We start from the raw sequence: 7,192 nt of genomic DNA on the forward strand, positions 1-7,192 counted from the left end.
TCATGATGCTATGGATCATGATGGCCCGATCCATAGTAACTTCAGATCGGTTGCTTGTAGGGATGATGGATCTTTGGATGAACTCCAACCATCCTCTAGCTACAGGCTTTAGGTCTAGTCTTCTTAGTTGGACTGGCTTGCCTTTGGAGTCTATTCTCCATTGGGCTCCTTCCACACATATGTCCGTAAGGACTTGGTCCAACCTTTGATTGAAGTTGACCCTTCTAGTGTAGGGGCATTCATCTCCTTGCATCATAGGCAAGTGAAACGCCAACCTCACATTTTCCGGACTAAAATCCAAGTATTTCCCCCGAACCATTGTGAGATAGTTCTTTGGATTCGGGTTCATACTTTGATCATGGTTCCTAGTGATCCATGCATTGGCATAGAACTCTTGAACCATCAATATTCCAACTTGTTGCATGGGGTTGGTTATGACTTCCCAACCTCTTCTTTGGATTTCATGTCGAATTTCCGGATACTCATTCTTTTTGAGCTTGAAAGGGACCTCGGGGATCACCTTCTTCTTTGCCACAACATCATAGAAGTGGTCTTGATGGCTCTTGGAGATGAATCTCTCCTTCTCCCATGACTCGGAGGTGGAAGCTTTTGTCTTCCCTTTCCCTTTTCTAGAGGATACTCCAGCCTTAGGTGCCATTGATGGTAATGGAAAAAACAAAAAGCTTATGCTTTTTACCACACCAAACTTAAAATTTGCTCGCCCTCGAGCAAAAAAAAAAGAAAAGAAGAGTAGAAGAAGAAGAAGAGAATATGGGAAGAGAGGGAGAAAGAAGAAGAAGAAGAGAATATGGTAGAGAGGGGAAGAAGTAGGTTCGGCTATGTGGGAGAAGAAGGGGTTGTTTTGTGTGAAAATGAAGTAGAATGGAAGGGTATTTATAGGAGAAGGGAGGGTGGGTGTTCGGCCATTTTGGGTGGGAATGGGTGGGAAATTGAATTTGAATTTTATGAAGGTAGGTGGGGTTTATGGGGAAGAGTGGGTTGATGTGAATGGTGAATGGGGTAATTGGGAAGAGGAATTGAGGTGATTGGTGAAGGTTTTTGGGAGGTGTGATATGGGAAAGTGTGAAATAAGATTAGGATTAGGAGAGTGAGATTAGGATTAAAAAAAGGTGAGAATATGGTAGGTGGGGATCCTGTAGGGTCCACAGATCCTGAGGTGAAAAGAAATACCATTCCTTCACCATATAGGCATGTAAAATGCCTTCATGCATCATTCTGGCGTTTAAACGCCCATTGGTGCACGTTCTGGGCGTTCAACGCCCATGTAATGCATGTTTCTGGCGTTGAACGCCAGTTTCATGCTTGTTGCTGGCGTTCAACGCCAGCTTGTCTCCTCTAGGCACATTCTTGGCGTTCAGCGCCAGGATGTTGCTTGTTTCTGGCGTTCAGCGCCAGAATGGTGCTCTGTTCTGGCGTTGAACGCCAGCCAGATGCATCTTACTGGCGTTGAATGCCAGTCTGCGCTACCTCCAGGGTGAAAATTTTTTTCTTCTGTTTTTAATTTTTCCTTGATTTTTTTTCGTGACTCCTCATGATCATGTACCTAATAAAACACAAAATAACAAAGAAACAAAATAAAATAAATTTAGATAAATAAAATTGGGTTGCCTCCCAACAAGCGCTTCTTTAATGTCAATAGCTTGACAGTGGCTCTCATGGAGCCACTAGGTGATCAGGTCAATTTTTGTGTGGGCCCAACACCAAACTTAGAGTTTGGATATGGAGTTTGAACACTAAACTTAGAGTTTGGTTGTGGCCTCACAACACCAAACTTAAAGTTTGACTGTGTGGGCTCTTCTTGACTCTGAACTGAGAGAAGCTCTTCATGCTTACTCTCTTTTGTCACAGAGGGATGGCCATGTGCCTTAAACACAAGGTAGTCCCCATTTAATTGAAAGACTAACTCACCTCTGTTGACATCTATCACAGCTCCTGCTGTGGCTAGGAAAGGTTTTCCTAGGATGATGCATTCATCATCTTCCTTCCTAGTGTCTAGGATTATGAAATCAGCAGGGATGTAAAGGCCTTCAACCTTTACTAGCACGTCCTCTACTATTCCATAAGCTTGTCTCATGGACTTGTCTGCCAATTGCAATGAGAACAAGGTAGGTTGTACCTCAATGATCCCCAGCTTCTCCATTACAGAGAGTGGCATAAGGTTTATCCCTGACCCCAGATCACATAGAGCCTTTTCAAAGGTCATGGTGCCTATGGTACAAGGTATTAGGAACTTGCCAGGATCTTGTTTCTTTTGAGGTAGAGTTTTTTGAATCCAAGTATCTAGTTCACTAATGAGCAAGGGAGGTTCACTTTCCCAAGTCTCATTACCAAACAACTTGGCACTCAGCTTCATGATAGCTCCTAAGTATTGAGCAACTTGCTCTCCAGTCACATCTTCATCCTCTTCAGAGGAAGAATAGTCTTCAGAGCTCATGAATGGCAGAAGGAGATTTAATGGAATCTTTATGGTCTCTGTATGAGCCTCAGATTCCTTTGGATCCTTAATAGGAAACTCCTTCTTGCTTGAAGGACATCCCAGGAGGTCTTCCTCACTAGGATTTTCGTCCTCCTCCTCCCTAGTGCATTCGGCTACTTTGATCAAATCAATGGCCTTGCATTCTCCTTTTGGATTCTCTTCTGTATTGCTTGGGAGAATACTGGGAGGAGTTTCAATGACTTTCTTACTCAGCTGGCCCACTTGTGCCTCCAAATTTCTAATGGAGGATCTTGTTTCATTCATGAAACTGAAAGTGGCTTTTGACAGATCAGAGACAATATTGGCTAAATTAGAAGTGTTTTGTTCTGAATTCTCTGTCTGTTGCTGAGAAGATGATGAAAAAGGTTTGCTATTGCTCAGCCTGTTGCGTCCACCATTGTTAAAGCCTTGTTGAGGTTTTTGTTGATCCTTCCAGGAGAAATTTGGGTGATTTCTCCATGATGGGTTATAGGTGTTTCCATATGGTTCACCCATGTAATTAACCTCTGCCATGGCAGGGTTCTCAGGATCATAAGCTTCTTCAGAAGCTGCCTCTCTAGTACTGTTGGATGCATGTTGAAGCCCATTCAGATTTTGAGAGATTATGTTGACCTGTTGAGTCAACATTTTGTTCTGAGCCAATATGGCATTCAGAGCATCAATTTCTAGAACTCCTTTCTTCTGAGGCATCCCATTATTCACGGAATTCCTCTCAGAGGTATACATGAACTGGTTGTTTGCAACCATGTCAATGAGTTCTTGAGCCTCTTCAGGCGTTTTCTTCAGGTGAATAGATCCACCTGCTGAATGGTCCAATGACATTTTCAAAAATTCAGAGAGACCATAATAGAATATATCTAATAGGCTTATCCACCTGCAGAATATATCTTATCCTTCCGCATTAGGCTTATTATGTTCAATTCCACTTTCTGCATTTGTTCAACAATTTTTGTATCAAACATTAACCTCTTGAATTTAGATTGGAATGGATATTCACAAATTAAAAATCTTGTTAGTTTATTCATATAAATTAAAATCTCATTTTAAAAACCAACTTGAGTTGATATAGTAGTTAGATTATTAGTCTGTTTAAACAAGTATTAAGAGTTTAAATCTTGTCTTATACATGCAGTAATTCATTAACTAGTGACAAACTCTTAAATGGAATTCAGATCCACAACGGATGGATCCTTGACCTAGTAAGTTAGAATATACCGTAGAAAATAAAAAAAAAAATAAATCTCCGTTGCAATTAGCTGCAATACAATATTTACAAAGTAGTTACATTTCTGATTGATTATACCTAATATATATAAATCACTATAGGACGTAGAGTCTTATAATTTTACACAAAATATTTTAGAGGAGAGCGCTTTATGTAAAGATTTTAGTAGGTCGAAACTGCTTAATTGTGATGCAATATATTATATATGTGTAAAACAATGTGCAGAAACAACTAGTCTCTGTTACGGTTTATGAACGGACATAAACTGCTATATTTTGTCATGGTTTATATAGAGGCTTATATAAATCCGCGCGATTCTTAGTCACAAATTATTCGTTTGAGTCGTTTTCAAGGCCATGGATTCCTTACTCCTACTTTTATGTATGAGTACGATTAACCATCATCAAAATAATTACAAAATATACCCATTTTTTTTGAAAAAATTATTAATTAGATTTTTTAATCCCTCGAATTTTTGGTTTTTTTAACTTTTTCCCTTTTCTTTTTGATTTCAGATTCAGAGAACCCTAGCAGAATGGAAGTTCTGGACCCTGTACCTTACGGCTTGCGGAAGAGCTATTCTTTACTATAGATGCATCTGATCTGAGCAGCGGATCATGATGCCGGGGAGTTGTTCACAGCGAAAGAAGTTGGGAAATGCTAAGGTTTTTCTTCCAAATTCAATCACTGTCATTCTCTCATCCTCTTTCTCTTCTCGTTCGCTTATCCTCGCCGCCACAACACGCCTCAGATGACGCGAGGACTAATCTGCCGCTGCCACGCAAAATACCGTTTTTGCTCCTGCGAGCTTCTCCTCCTTCCTCGAGCTTTTGCTCTGGTAGCTTCTCCTTATCCATTAACGTGCCTTCGCCTCCTCGATCTGTTTCTCAATTTATGTTCTAACTTCTCACTTTTAGATATGTAACTAAATTCACATCCTCTTATTCTAATTACTTCAATGATTGTTATATGCTAATTATTCTAATTACATCCTCTCTCAATAATGTTTTCAATTTCGATTTTGTATTCACTCTTAATTTTTTTTTCTAGCATTTCATCTTTCATGAGGCTTTGATAATTGACTCGATGCTCTTTATTACTTATTTCTTCATAGTAATTTCATGGAAGTTTTATTTTGGTTCATTTTTTGTGATGTGCTGTTATCAAATTACTGAATTTAGGGTTTTCCTCTTCTTGATTTTGGTTTTGGTTCCATCGAATTTTGATTTTGGTCCTCTTCTTTGTGATTGTGCCATTACTTGATTGTTAATTTTGGTTTTGGTTCCATGGAATTTTAATTTTCTTACTGATGCAGAGGTACATAAAGCAGAACAATGGCGTTGCCCTCTGTGCACCAGATATGGGTATCAATTTCTTTCACTTCTCTACTTTCTTCGTGCACATTATTACCTCATTACTTCTTTTTCCATTAGGTTCCATCAAGAAAATAATCATTGTTTTAATATAACCGATATGGTACTATTACTTTATTGATTGTGTCAAAAGCAATTAAGAGTTAATATACAGGAGTTTTAGATATAATTGAGATGTCAGCTGGAAAGTTCGAAGAGCAGTAGCCAAATGCCTAGCAGCATTGATTGTTTCTCGCCTTGAAATGCTTTCAAATCTATATGATGAGGCTTGTTCCAAATTGATTGACAAATTTAAAGAGAGAGAAGAAAATGTCAAGATGGATGTATTTAATACTTTCATTGAGCTCTTAGGTCAAACTGGCAATGTACCTAAAGGGCAGATTGATACAAATGAAATGAGTCCTAGATGGTTGTTGAAGCAAGAAGTTTCAAAGATTGTCAAATCTATAAATAGGTAGTTGCATGAGAAATCTATCAAGACAAAGATTGGTGCATTTTCTATTCCGAAAGAACTGGTGGTTGTCTTGCCAGACTGTCTTGCAGACTATATTGGGTCACTCGTTCCAGGAATCGAAAAAGCATTAAATGACAAATCATCTACATCAAGTTTGAAGATTGAAGCTTTCGTATTTACTAGATTGGTATTATCTTCACACTCTCCTGATGTTTTCCACCCATATATTAAGGCTCTTTCTGCTATTATTCTATCAGCTGTTGGTGAGCAATAGTATAAGGTCACTGCTGAGGCCTTGAAGGTATGTGGAGAACTCGTACGTGTTATCCGCCCAAGCATTGAGGGATATGGATTTAATTTCAGACGGTACGTCTATCCCATTTATAATGGCATTATGTCGTGCTTAATAAACTAAGATCAGGATCATGAGGTTAAGGAGTGTGCCATCTACTGCATTGGCAACATTGTGTCAACATTTGGTGATCATCTAAATGAAGAACTACCAGCATGTCTTCCTGTACTTGTTGATTGAATGGGAAATGAGATAACCCATCTTATAGCTGTCAAGGCATTTGCTGTCATTACTGCTTCTCCACTTTGGGTGGATCTGTCGTGTTCTGGAGTATGTAATAGCAGAGTTGACTGCATTTCTACGGAAAGCTAATCGAGCACTAAGGTAGGCAACCTTAGGAACCTTAAATTCACTTATAGTTGCATATGGTGATAAGATTGGTTCTTCTGCATATGAAGTTATTATTGTAGAACTCTTGGGACTAATTAGTGATTCTGATTTACATATGATAGCTCTTGCCCTTGAACTCTGCTGCACGTTAATGAGTGACAAGAGGTTAAGTCCCAGTGTTGGTCTGGCTGTTAGAAACAAAGTTCTTCCTCAAGCTCTAACATTAATTAAAAGCTCCTTGCTGCAGGGCAAGCCCTTTTGGATTTATAAAATTTTTTTGTTGCTTTAGTCTATTCTGCAAACACTAGCTTTGATTCTCTGCTGGAGTCACTACTTGCCAGCGCCAAGCCTTCACCACAGTTAGGTGGCATTGCCAAACATGCGTTGCATTCAATAGTTCAATGTGTGGTTGTTCTGTGCCTTGCTGTTGGGGATCAGAAGTGTTCGTCCACAGTAAAAATGCTGACAGACATTCTCAAGGATGACAGCAGTTCTAACTCTACTAAGCAGCACCTTGCCCTTCTATGTTTGGGAGAGATTGGTAGGAGGAAGGATCTTAGTGCACATGCTTATATAGAAAATATTGTCATTGAATCCTTCCAATCTCCTTTTGTTTGAACTTTGCTCTTGTTCATTTTTTTAGATTAAGATAGATCAATTATATCTTATAAATTTAGGATATGTTTGAACTTTGCTCTTGTTCATTTTTTGGATTAAGTTATATTGTATCTATCATACTCAGCAATAATTAGTTACGGGAATATATAGGTTATGAATAATTTATATTAATTGATAAAGTAAAGAAAATTAGTAATATAGAATTGTAATATATAGAAGAAGGATAAATTAGTGTATAAACTAATGAAACATCTTAGTAATTTGTCTTTCAAAGAAAATATTAAAAATATCTAAAAAGATAGTTTTTCATTCCCAAATGTCTTCATGCTCTGCTTCCACCTTG

At 38.5% G+C, this 7,192-nt stretch overlaps 1 pseudogene; it reads left to right on the forward strand.

Moving 5' to 3' along the window:
• The first annotated feature begins 5,031 nt into the window (after positions 1–5,031).
• Positions 5,032–6,849, forward strand: LOC107483613 (cullin-associated NEDD8-dissociated protein 1-like; annotated as a pseudogene).
• Positions 6,850–7,192: the final 343 nt, after the last annotated feature.

The sequence above is a fragment of the Arachis duranensis genome, chromosome 4 (assembly GCF_000817695.3).
Source record: "Arachis duranensis cultivar V14167 chromosome 4, aradu.V14167.gnm2.J7QH, whole genome shotgun sequence".
NCBI classification, from domain to species: Eukaryota; Viridiplantae; Streptophyta; class Magnoliopsida; order Fabales; family Fabaceae; genus Arachis; species Arachis duranensis.